At 42.5% G+C, this 12043-nt stretch overlaps 1 protein-coding gene across 14 annotated transcripts in view; it reads right to left on the bottom strand.

Annotated features, from left to right (window-relative positions):
* PAK1 (p21 (RAC1) activated kinase 1) overlaps positions 1 to 12043 on the bottom strand; it is a 269840-nt gene that overhangs the window by 87081 nt on the left and 170716 nt on the right. Inside the window, exon 1 of one of the 14 annotated variants that reach the window (XM_024255141.3) lies at positions 6408 to 6662. The exons of 12 other annotated variants lie outside the window; for them this stretch is intronic. The gene's annotated coding sequence lies outside the window, so the exon portion shown is untranslated. Of the gene's footprint in view, positions 1 to 6407; positions 6663 to 12043 lie in introns of those variants that run through there. One more of the 14 variants, XM_009246858.4, reaches the window with a different exon arrangement.

Below are 12043 nucleotides of genomic sequence, written 5' to 3' on the forward strand. Positions count from 1 at the left end.
GCCAAATCAAATGCTTATTTTTCTGTCCTCACGTTACTCAGTATCTTGGCAGCATTAAACGCAATTGACCTCTCTTCCCTTTCAAATACTCTACTTTCTTGTCTTCTAGGGAAGTACACTCACTTGGCCTTCCTTACATCTTTCTGTCTACTCCTACCTCGTTTGCAGAATCCTCCTTCTCCAGCTATCATCCACACATCCAAGGCTTGGGACCTTCCTTGCTCAGAACCTTCCTTACTGATACACTACACTTTTCCCAAGAATATTTCCTCCATTCTCATGGCTTTACATATTATTAATACGTTGATGATGCCCAAGTTTTGATCTCTAGACTAAACAGCTCTCTTCAGCCTAAAAACCATCTCTTAGTCAACTCCACCTGCGTTTCTCATCAGTACCTCAAATCTAACAAGACCAAATGGAACTCTTGGTTTTCACAGCATCATCATGAGTTGTAATTATATTTGTTTATTTATTATATATCTCCCTCAATAAATGATAAGCTTTGTAAAGGAGCAATGATATGCTTTTGTAAGTCTGCTGTGCTTACCAAAGTATACTCAGCAACTAAATAGGACTTGGCAAGAGTAAGCACTCAAAGCCAGGTGCAGTGGCTCATGCCTGTAATCCCAGCACTTTGGGGAGGCTGAGGTGGGTGGATCACTAGAGCTCAGGAGTTTGAGATCTGGGTCTGCCTGGGCAATGTGGTGAAACCCTTTCTCTACAAAAAAAATACAAAAGCTAGTCAGGTGTGGTGGCATGCACCGGTAGTCCCAGCTATTCAAGAGGCTGAGGTGGGAGGATTGCTTGAGCCAAAAGGTCAAGACTGCAGTGAGTGAGCTGAGATTGCTCCACTACACTCCCAGCTAGGCAACAGAGAGAGATACGATCTCAAAGGAAAAAAAAGTAGACACCCAGTATTAACACCAAGATTTACTAGACCCTGTCCCTGCCCTCAAAAATCTCACAGACTAATGGGAAAGGCAGATACATTAACCACAATAACAATACAATATGGTAACTGCCACTATTGGTTGGTGAGAGGAAAGACATAGGTGCTGCATGAATCCAGAAGAGGGGCCCTTAATAGCCTAGGAGTCAGGCGACTTGTAGAATAAGTATAGCTATTAAGTGCCCACTATATAATTATTATTATTTCTTTTTTTATATGATTATTTTTAAGCTTTATAATAACCCTTCAAAGTAGGTATGAATATCTTCCATTTTTATATATGAAGCTTAAAAAGATTAAAAATCAGGTAACAGTAAGTGGTAGAACTAGGATTTGAACTGAAGTCAATCTACTTTTAAGTCCCCCTTCCCCTTTTTGTGTTACATCATAAGAAGTCACTAAAAGTATCTTTTATAATTGCCACCTACTATCTGTTTGACCTTAAATAAAGCACATACTTCATGGTTTTTGTTTCGCCATGGAACTAAATTACCAGTCCTAAAGTCCTATCTACCCCACTCCTTTTCCTTTACTCATGGAGGATTGAGGCTCAATCCTCTCCTATTAGTCTGTGAGTTTTTCGAGGGCAGAGAAAGGGTCTTGGAAATCTTGGTGTCTATACTGAGTGCCTATTCTTGCCTGTCAGTGGCAACCCTAGGCTTTCAGGCTATAGCATCTGAGCATTTTTTCACAGCTTGAAAATGCATTCGGGAACAACCACAATAATATCTATATAGCACTTTACAAAGCATTTTCACACATTCATTATTTCATCTGATCCTCACCAACCCTATGAGGTGTTAAATCTCTATTCTATAGAGGCCAGTGGAAGTAAAAATGCCTAGCCTAGCTGCATCTGGTCTCTGGACTCTACAGCCCGCCAGAAATTGAATTTAAGAAAATGCAACAGGGAGGAAAGGAAGGAAGAGATCAAATGACTCATAGAGGGAGCTCAGCATATAGTCACCCAAGTGGCCTCGAGCCAGAAGTTAACAGGGACGAAGTCTGTTTCCCTTCCAAGGTAATGAGTGTTTGGCTATGGCACAGTGACCTGCCACATGGGATTGTTCTTTTTTTCATGTCAGCAGTACCTAGAGTCTAGCACCAAAAGTAGGCAGAAAAGAGGATATAGGAAAACTCTTTGTACACTGTATGTATACACAAACTCAGGAGATAACAGGGTTTAAGAGAATAGATATCACCTTCAGAGAAGACTTAAGTTTAGGTCCTAGCTCTGCCACTGTCTTGCTAAATCAAAAGTGCCTTCTTCTGCATTATCACAGCCCCTTGTGCTTCCTTCTACAATACTTACCACATGAGCTTCCACATTCCTTGATCTGCATTTGAGGGCAGCAACTGAGGCCAGTTTCAATTTTTGTATCCCCACCAACCTAGTACCATAATTAGCATAGAGTAGATGGTTCAGAGATATTTGATAATGGATGGAAGCAACATTCAAAGCTCTGTGTGTGTGTGTATGTATGTATACATACACACACACACACACATACACACGATCGTACGTACCATTGCACTCTAGCCTGGCAACAGAGCAAGACCCTGTCTCAAGAAAAGAAAAGAAAAAGAAAAAGGCAATAATAGATGCTGGCAAGGATGGGGAGAAAGAGGAACCCTCATATGCTGTTGGCAAAAATGTAAATTAGTAGAGCCACTATGGAGAAATACACACACACACACACACACACACACACACACACATTCCACATTCTGACAGTGAGTGCCAATAAAACAGTAATCTTGTCGTTCTCATCTCTGCTTTCCCTCTAACTCTCCCGCTTTAAGGACAGTGCTCACAAAAATTTTGTTGATTAACAAAGTGAAGAGACAACCCACAAAATGGGAGAAAATATTTGTAAGTTATCCATCTGACAAAGGATTAATAACAAGAATATATAAGGCGCTCAGGCCGGGCGCAGTGGCTCACGCCTGTAATCCCAGCACGTTGGGAGGCCAAGGCGGGCGGATCACGAGGTCAGGAGATCGAGACCATCCTGGCTAAAACGGTGAAACCCTGTCTCTACTAAAAATACAAAAAATTAGCCGGGCGTAGTGGCTGGCGCCTGTAGTCCCGGCTACTTGGGAGGCTGAGGCAAGAGAATGGTGTGAACCCAGGAGGCGGAGCTTGCAGTGGGCCGAGATCCCGCCACTGCACTCCTAGCTGGGCAACAGAGCAAGACTCCGTCTCTCAAAAAAAAAAAGAATATATAAGGCGCTCAAACAACTTAATAGCAAAAAAACAAGTAATCCAATTTAAAAACTGGCAAAGATCTGAACGGACATTTTTCGTAACAAGACATACAAATAACCAACAGGTACATGAAAAAAATGCTCAACATCACTAACATCAGAGAAATGCAAATCAAAACCATAATGTGATATCATCTCACTCCAGTTAAAATGGCTTGTATCAAAAAGACAGGCAAAGGCTGGGCACGATGGCTCATGTCTGTAATCTCAACACTTTGGGAGGCCAAGGCAGGCAGATCATTTGAGCCCAGGAGTTCACAACAACCCTGGGCAACATAGGGAGACCACACCTCTGAAAAAAAAAAATTTTTTTTTTTTTATTAGCCAGGCATGCTGACATGTGCCTGCAGTCTCAACTACTTCAGAGGCTGAGGTAGGAGACTGCTTGAGCCTGGGAGGTTGAAGCTGCAGTAGGCCATGATCGTACCATTGCACTCCAGCCTGGGCAATAGAGCAAGACCCTGTCTCAAGAAAAGAAAAAGAAAAAGACAGGCAATAATAGATGCTGGCAAGGATGGGGAGAAAGAGGAACCCTCATATGCTGTTGGTGAAAATGTAAATTAGTAGAGCCACTATGGAGAATAGCATGGAGGTTCCTCAGAAACTAAAAATAGAATTATCATATGATTCAGCAATTCCACTATTGAGTATATATCTAAAAGAAAGCAAATCAATATATGAAAGATATCACACTCCCATGAATACTGTAGCACTATTCATAACAGCCAAACTGAAACTGTGTATATATATATATATATATACACACACACACACACACACACACACACAACGGAATATTATTCAGCCATAAAAAAGAATGAAATCCTGTCATTTACCCCAACATGGTAAATGTTTATGTGGGAGGTAAAAAGATGAATCTCATGATGATACAGAGTAGACTGGTGGTTACCAAAGGCCAGAAAACGGAGTAGGGAGGATGAAGGGGGAAAAAAGGATATAAATGTACTTATTGAAACTGAACTGTATACTTAAACACAACGGAATATTATTCAGCCATAAAAAAGAATAAAATCCTGTCATTTGTAGCAACATGGATGACACTGGAGACCATTTTTTCAGGCAAAAAAAAAGCCAGGTACAGGAAGACAAATATCACATGTTCTCACTCATATGTGGGAGGTAAAAAAAGTAGATCTCATGATGATACAGAGTAGACTGGTGGTTACCAAAGGCCAGGAAAGGGAGTGAGGAGGATGAAGGGGGAAAAAAAGATATAAATGTACTTACTGAAACTGAACTGTACACTTAAACATGATAAACATGGTAAATTCTTTAAAATTTTTTAACTAAAAAAAAATTTGCTGAGTAGAAATCAGTTCAAAAAGCCAGTCATCAAAGGGGAAGATAATTAACCTCTATAGTCCCCTTTCCCAGACTATAATCTTTCTCTTTCTACACACACCCCCTACCCCAAATAACCCCTATCTTGTCCAGGCCACCCTCTTCTTCAAAAGAGCACTGTCTTCTCCAGGCCTCCTCCTCCTCCTGTCCCTCCAACCCATCCCTGCTATCCTCCCTCTTCTTCCCTGGGCTACCTCCTTTCCTCTAGATCAGCACTATCTCACAGCTGCCATAGTTTCTGGTCCTCCCAGTCACTCATCTCACTAAAGGGAACTTGAGCCTCTGCCCAGCACTACTTGACATTCTTGCTCTCCTCCCACTCAGGCCCCCCACTTCCCATCTTGCTTATTCCCTACTGCCTACCTGCTGCCTCACCACCACCAGAAAAGATGGGAAACAAATGCAGGAAGAGGGAGTGCTTGTTGGCTGGCCCAAGGCAAGGCACAGAGGTGGTAAAGAGAGAGAATGATCCTGGGGAAGAGAGAATTTGGAGGTAAAAGATAGAAGCAAGTGACTTAGGTAGAAAACAATGTTTGGACCTCATAAACACAGGAAAAGGTTTCTATAAACCAGTAACCTACTAATAATAAGAAAGCTTAACCAAAAACTTTAGAAAAGAGAAGAAAGCCTCATCAAGAGGGGGAGGATCCGAGAGAGGGAAGGAAAGACTGGCTACACGGGGAGAAATACAAAAGGCGAAGCATGGGGGAGGAGGAAGGGTGAAGGGGACGGCGGGAGAAAAGGTAAGCAGGGGGCAGGAAAAACGATCAGGAGGAGGAAATAGAAAGAAAAGTGAGGAGAGGAAGATGTAGAGTCATGAAAAAACTAGGGGGAGGAAAGAGGTCCAAAATAATCAAAGTAGGTTATTATCGGGCCTGACATGAGCTTCTGAGTGCCAGGTAATAAAGAAGGAAAGAATTATAGTGATTAAGATATTACCACAGCCAGGTCTGTCATTAACTTAGCAGAATAAGGAAGGGGCTCCAGAGAAGAGAGTCTAGTTTAACGCAACTTCATACCTAAGGACAGAAAAACTGGCCACTTTAGAACCATTAACATACCTTGACCTTCTACTTCCCAACCCTACCTCCCTACACCTAACACACCTATGCACCACACTAAAATAAGCATCAGCATTCTCAGTCTCTGCTTTGCCCCTGAAGAACCAGCAAGATGCCATTCAAAAGGCTGGCTGGAAGACAGGATACCAAGGTCTACTTCCCAAGTTCTCCTCTCTTCTACAGTGTTGAGGGGGACATCTCTGCAGCCCATTTTAGCACTTTAAACCAGCTCACCTTTCCAAAAGATGGTTTCACGGTCTGGAAAAGCCAGAGTAACAAACAATGTCAAGTCCTTCACTGTACAGACATGGCAACTCAAGCCACAGAGGATGTCTGAATAGGACCAGTCCCCCCAGGTCTCCTCCCTCCCAGTTCACTCAACCTCTTAACAGAGAAAATCCCCCACAGTCCCAGCAGGCCAGCGACTAAGCCAAGGCAGAGGAAAGCACCACCTTGGCCACCAAGCAGAAGAGGGCTTGCAAAAGAGCAGAGCTTCTGAGGCTGAGCAGTTCCCCAAAGGCGCAGCTTCCCCTTCACACCCTTCCCTGGGCAGAGCTCTGATTCCAGTGCAGGCCTAGCCCTGGGTGGGCTCATCTAAAGGTTCCACCCTCGGCCCCTTCTCTCATTTAGGGTCCCTTAAGTTAAGAGGAAAGTAAGACACCCCTCAAAATCTACTGGACCCCGTGTCACCACTCTCCGAAAGCCGGCGGAGATCACCCAGAACCCGGCCCAGCTAGGGGAGCCCCAGACACGGCCGGCATTACCTGGTGGGGAAAGCTGGCCCCGGCATCTCTGGCGATTGTTTCCGTCGCAGAGCCGCACCTCTCCCTGCCCAGCCGGGTACCCACAAGGCCCCTGCTCCACCGGCTCCGCTCGATTCAGCTGGGCTGGGCTCCTGGCAGCTCAGCCGCCAGCTCCCGAGGTGCAGCACGCTCGCGCCCTCGCAGGGCGGCAGCGAAGGCGCCGCGTCGGGGTTGGCGAAACAGAAGGGGCGGGGGAAGAAAGGAGAGAAGGAGGCGGGAGGAAGCCGCGCGCTTCTCCTTTTCAGCAAAGCAGAGCTGAGGGCGGGGAGACAGCTATCTTCCCACCCTCTCAGCTATTCTCCCCACCCAGTCTCCAGCAGGAGGTAATTTCTCTCCAGGGCCAGGTTTTCCAGGGCTTGTCAGAGTCCTGTGTGAGCTCCAGAGTCAAGAAAGACAACCAGAGCTCCTCTGTGCCTTAGTTTCTACAGATGAGTATAGAGGAGTCTCTTCTAGGATTCCTCAGGTCAGACCTACGATTCAGATTAGGCCTCAGAGAAAGAGATACACCTCCCCCGTCCCCAAACGTGCCAGGTTCTAATTCTAATGCTCCAGGAAGAATGCTAGGTGGGCCCCTATAGCTGCTTCTAAGCAAAGAAAGCTCAGCAGCTGCTACATTATTATTATTTTGAGACAAGAGTCTTGCTGTGTGCCCAGGCTGGAGTGCAGTGGTTGGATCTTGGCTCACTGCAGCCTTGACCTTCCCGGGCTCAGGTGATCCTCCCACCTCAGCCTCCCAAGTAGCTGGGACTACAGGTACCTGCCACCACACCCAGTTATTTTTGTATTTTTTGTACAGATGGGGTCTGCCATGTTGCCCAGGCTGGTCTCAAATCCTGTTCTCAAGCAATTCTCCTCCCTCGGCCTCCCAAACTGTGGATTACAGGTGTGAGCCACCACACCTGGCCACTGCTACCATTTATTAAGAACTATTGTGTACTAGGTACTTTATAAATGTTATGACTCTCTCAAAACAACCTTATGAAGTAGGCACTATACCAATTCACATACGTCAAAACGGAGGTCCAGGGAAAATGTCCAGGGCTCATACATAAGTATTTTTTAACCAACTATTGTGTATCAGGCATTGTGACGGAACCTGAGCTGAACAACACATTATAGAACATTTACCAACATGGCCCAGACTAGTAGTGCCTCTAGTAGTGCCTCCCACATCACTGAAACAATAAAACACACCTTCACACATTTGCAAATGCTCCCTAGGAAGTAGTATTACCTCACTCTTCCCCCTCCCAAACCCTGCTCTTAAGAGACATGACAGAAGTCAGATTATGCGGTGTCTCTTTCAGGTCATAATTAGGAGTTAGGCTTTTGTTCCAAGTTTTAGCAGTGGGAAGGCTTTGAAAGGTTTGAAAGCAGAATGACAAACTCTAACTTACATTTTTTAAAAGATCACTGGCTGTTCAGTGGAGAAAGGGGGCAGGAATGGAAATAAGTTAATAAATTCTCTCAGAGGTTCAGGCAACAGAAAATAGTCATGATTTAGACTAATATATTGTAAGATAATGTAAAAAGAAGCAAGCCTATTTTCTAAAGACACAGCTTGGAAGAAGCAGCAGCAGAACTTGGTGGAAAACAGAATACGATGGGTGAAAGAAGTCAGTGACTTCCCCAAGACCACACATCTGGTAAATGCTCTGGAGTTCAAGGCAGCCTGGCCAACATGGTGAAACCCTGTCTCTACTAAAAATACAAAAAATTAGCTGGGTGGTGGCAGGCACCTGTAATCCCAGCTACTCGGGAAGCTGAGGCAGGAGAATCCCTTGAACCCGGGAGGCGGAAGTTGCAATGAGCCGAGATCGCACCACTGGACTCCAGCCTGGGCAACAAGAGCGAAACTCCATCTCAAAAACAGAAAAAGGAAAAAAAAAAAAAAAAAGAAAGAAAGAATTGGTCAATAATAGAGACCCGGAGAGTTGCTGTAGTCTGAGGATTCAGCTTCAAAGTCATTTTAAGATTTTTTTTAACCCCACACCATGTCCGTCATCCCAGTTTACACAGGGTGAATGAGAGCCAGAAGTAGTCCTCTGCCTTAGACACAGCTTTTCAAACTAATAATCAATAATCATAGCAACTTATCTTACTCGACTTCCCACTCCATGCAGCATCCTCTTATAGATGGTCTTCCAGGCTTTTCTGAAATATATGCAGGAATGAGGAGCTCACTTTCCACTAGCACTATGAGGCAGTGTTTCCTCACATTCAGCCAGGTGGCTCTCTGTAAATTTCTAATTCTGCTCCAGGAGCAACAGCCTCCAGGGCAAGTCACATTAAAAGCTTGCAACTATGTATGTATGTAGGCTAATTTATTATGCCCCTCTACTTTTTCTCTTCTCCAAGATAAATACTCCCAGTTCTTTTAGTCGTTTGTTCATTCAACAACTATTTAAGCATCTTATGCAAGTCACTGGGGATAGACACATCAGTGAACAGAACCACATCTTCAAGGAGGTGATGATTTTATGGTTTAGTATGGTGGCTTTTAATTCTCCCTGTCCACCAGAATAACTTGGAAAGCTTTAAATATGTGTAAATATACTAGAGTCCCAGCAGAGACTCTGACTCGGTTGTTCTGGGATGTGGCCTAGGCAATATATTTTTATAGATATAACTATATTGATATCTATTGGAAGACTGACTTGCTATAAAGCTACAGTGATAATGACAATGTGGTATTAATAAAAAAATAAGATAAATAGATCAGTGGAATTGAAGTAAATAGCCCAAAATAGACCCACACAAATGTGGTTAACTGACTATAAAAGAGAAAAGGAAATTCAATGAAGAAAGGACAGTCTTTTCAATAAATTGTGCTAGAACTGGACATCCACATCCAAAAAAATGAACCTAGACACAGGCTTTATGCTTTTCACAAAAATTAACTCAAAATGGATCACAGACCATTGCATTTGCAAAATGCAAAACTATAAAATGTCTAAAATATAATGTAGGGGAAAATCTAGATGACCTTGGGTTTGGCAATGACTTTTTAGATACAGCCCCAAAAGCCAGATCCATGAAAGAAAAAACTGACATGTTAGACTTGATTAAAATTTAAAATTTCTGCAAAATACAGTGTTAAGAGAACAAAGAAACAAACCACAGACTGGGAGAAAACACATCTAATAAAAGGCTTGTATCAAAATATACACAGAACTCTTAAAACTCAGTAAGAAGTGACCCAATTAAAAAAAAAAAAAAAACTGTGCAAAAGATCTGAACAGACACTTCACCAAGGAAGATATACACATAACAAATAAGCGTATGAAAAGATGCTCAGCATCTTTTATCATTAGAGAACTGCAAATTAAAACAATGAGACATCACTACACATCTATTAGAATAACTACAATCCAAAACACTGACAACACCAAATGGTGACAGGGATATGCAGCAACGGGAACTCTCTCGTTCATTGCTGGTGAGAATGCAAAATGGTACAACCACTTTGGAAGACAGTTTAGGAATTTCTTACAAAGCTAAATAGTTATGTGTCACTTAATGACAGGCATACATTCTGAGAAAGGTGTCATTAGGTGATTTCATTGTTATGCGAACATCACCGAGTGTACACATACAAACCTAGATGGTACAGTCTACTACACACCTAGCCTATATGGTATAGCCTACTGCTCCAAGACTACAAACTTGTATAGCATGTTACTGTACTGAATACTAGGCAACTGTAACACAATAGTATTTGTGTATCTAAACATACATAAACATAGAATAAGTACAGTAAAAATACGCCATAAAAGATTAAAAAGAAAAACAGTACATCTGTAAAGGGCATTTACCATGAATGGAACTTGCAGGACTGGAAGTTTCTCTGGGTGAGTCAGTGAGTGAGAGGTAAGTGAATGGAAAGGCCTAGGATATTATTGTACACTACTGTAGACTTTATAAACAGTATATGTTTAGGGTTAACTAAACTTACATGTTTTTTCTTCCTTCAATAATAAATTAACCTTAACTTCCTGTGAGTTTTTACTTTATAAATTTTTAATTTTTTAAAAACATTTTGACTCTATTGCAGTAACACTTGGCTTAAGACACAAGCACATTGTACAGCTACACAATATTTTCTTTATAGCTTTATTCTATATGCTTTTTTGTATTCTTTGTATTATTATTATTATTATTATTATTATTTGAGACAGAGTCTCACTCCGTCACCCAGGCAGGAGTGCAGTGGCATGATCTCAGCTCACTGCAACCTCCACTTTCTGGGTTCAAGCAATTCTTGTGCCTCAGCCTCCCGAGTAGTTGGAATTACAGGCGTGTGCCACCATGCCCAGCTAATTTTTATATTTTCAGTAGAGATGGAGTTTCACCATGTTGTCCAGGCTGGTCTCCAACTCCTGAGCTCAAGCTATTCACTTGTCTCGGCCTCCCAAAGTGCTAGCATTACAGGTGTGAGCCACCACACCTGTCTATTCTTATTTTTTTACCTTTTAAACTTTTTGTTAAAAACTAACACATAAACACACACTTTAGTCTAGGCCTACACAGGGTCAGGACTGTCAATATTAGTGTCTTCCACCTCTACATCTTGTCCCACTGTCAATATTAGTATCTTCCACCTCTACATCCTGTCCCACTGGAAGGTCTTTAGGGGCAATAACATGCATGGAGCTGACATCTCTTATGGTAACAATGACTTCTTCTGGAAGACCTCCCAAAGGACCTGCCTGAGGCTGTTTTACAGTTAACTTTTTTTTATAAGTAGGAGTACACTCTAAAATAACAACAAAAAGCATAATAAATATATAAACAAGTAACAGAGTCATTTATCATCATTATCAAGCATTATATAATACATATAATTGGTCAGGTGCGGTGGCTCATGCCTGTAATCCCAGCACTTTGGGAGGCCAAGGTGGGCAGATCACGAGGTCAGGAGATCGAGACCATCCTGGCTAACATGGTGAAACCCCGTCTCTACTAAAAATACAGAAAATTAGCTGGGTGTGGTGGCGGGCACCTGTAGTCCCAGCTACTCGGGAGGCTGAGGAAGGAGAATGGTGTGAACCCAGGAGGCGGAGCTTGCAGTGAGCGGAGATTGCGCCACTGCACTCCAGCCTGGGCAAGAGAGGAAGACTCTGTCTCAAAAAAAATATATATATATATATAAAATTATGTGTTCTATACTTTTATATGACTGGCAGCACAGCAGGTTTGTTTACACCAGCATCTCCACAAACATGAGTAATGTGTTGCATTAATATGTGATGATGGCTATATCATATATGTGGCCCATCACTGGCTGAATCATCATTATGTGATTATAGTATTCCTAGGCATTTACTCAAATGAGTTGAAAACTATGTTCACACAAAAACCTGCTCATGAATGTTTATTGCAGTTTTATTCAGAATTGCTAAAAACTGGAAGTGACTGAGATATCCTTCAAGACTGAATGAATAAACTGTGGTATGTCATACAATGGAGTATTATTCAGTAAAAAAAGAAATGAACTATCAACGCACAAAAAGACATGGAAGAACCTGAAATGTAGATTTCTAAGTAAAAGAAGCCAGTCTGAAAAGGCTGATTCCAACTACATGATATTTGGAAAA

Source organism: Pongo abelii, chromosome 9 (genome assembly GCF_028885655.2).
Source record: "Pongo abelii isolate AG06213 chromosome 9, NHGRI_mPonAbe1-v2.0_pri, whole genome shotgun sequence".
Classification (NCBI taxonomy): Eukaryota; Metazoa; Chordata; class Mammalia; order Primates; family Hominidae; genus Pongo; species Pongo abelii.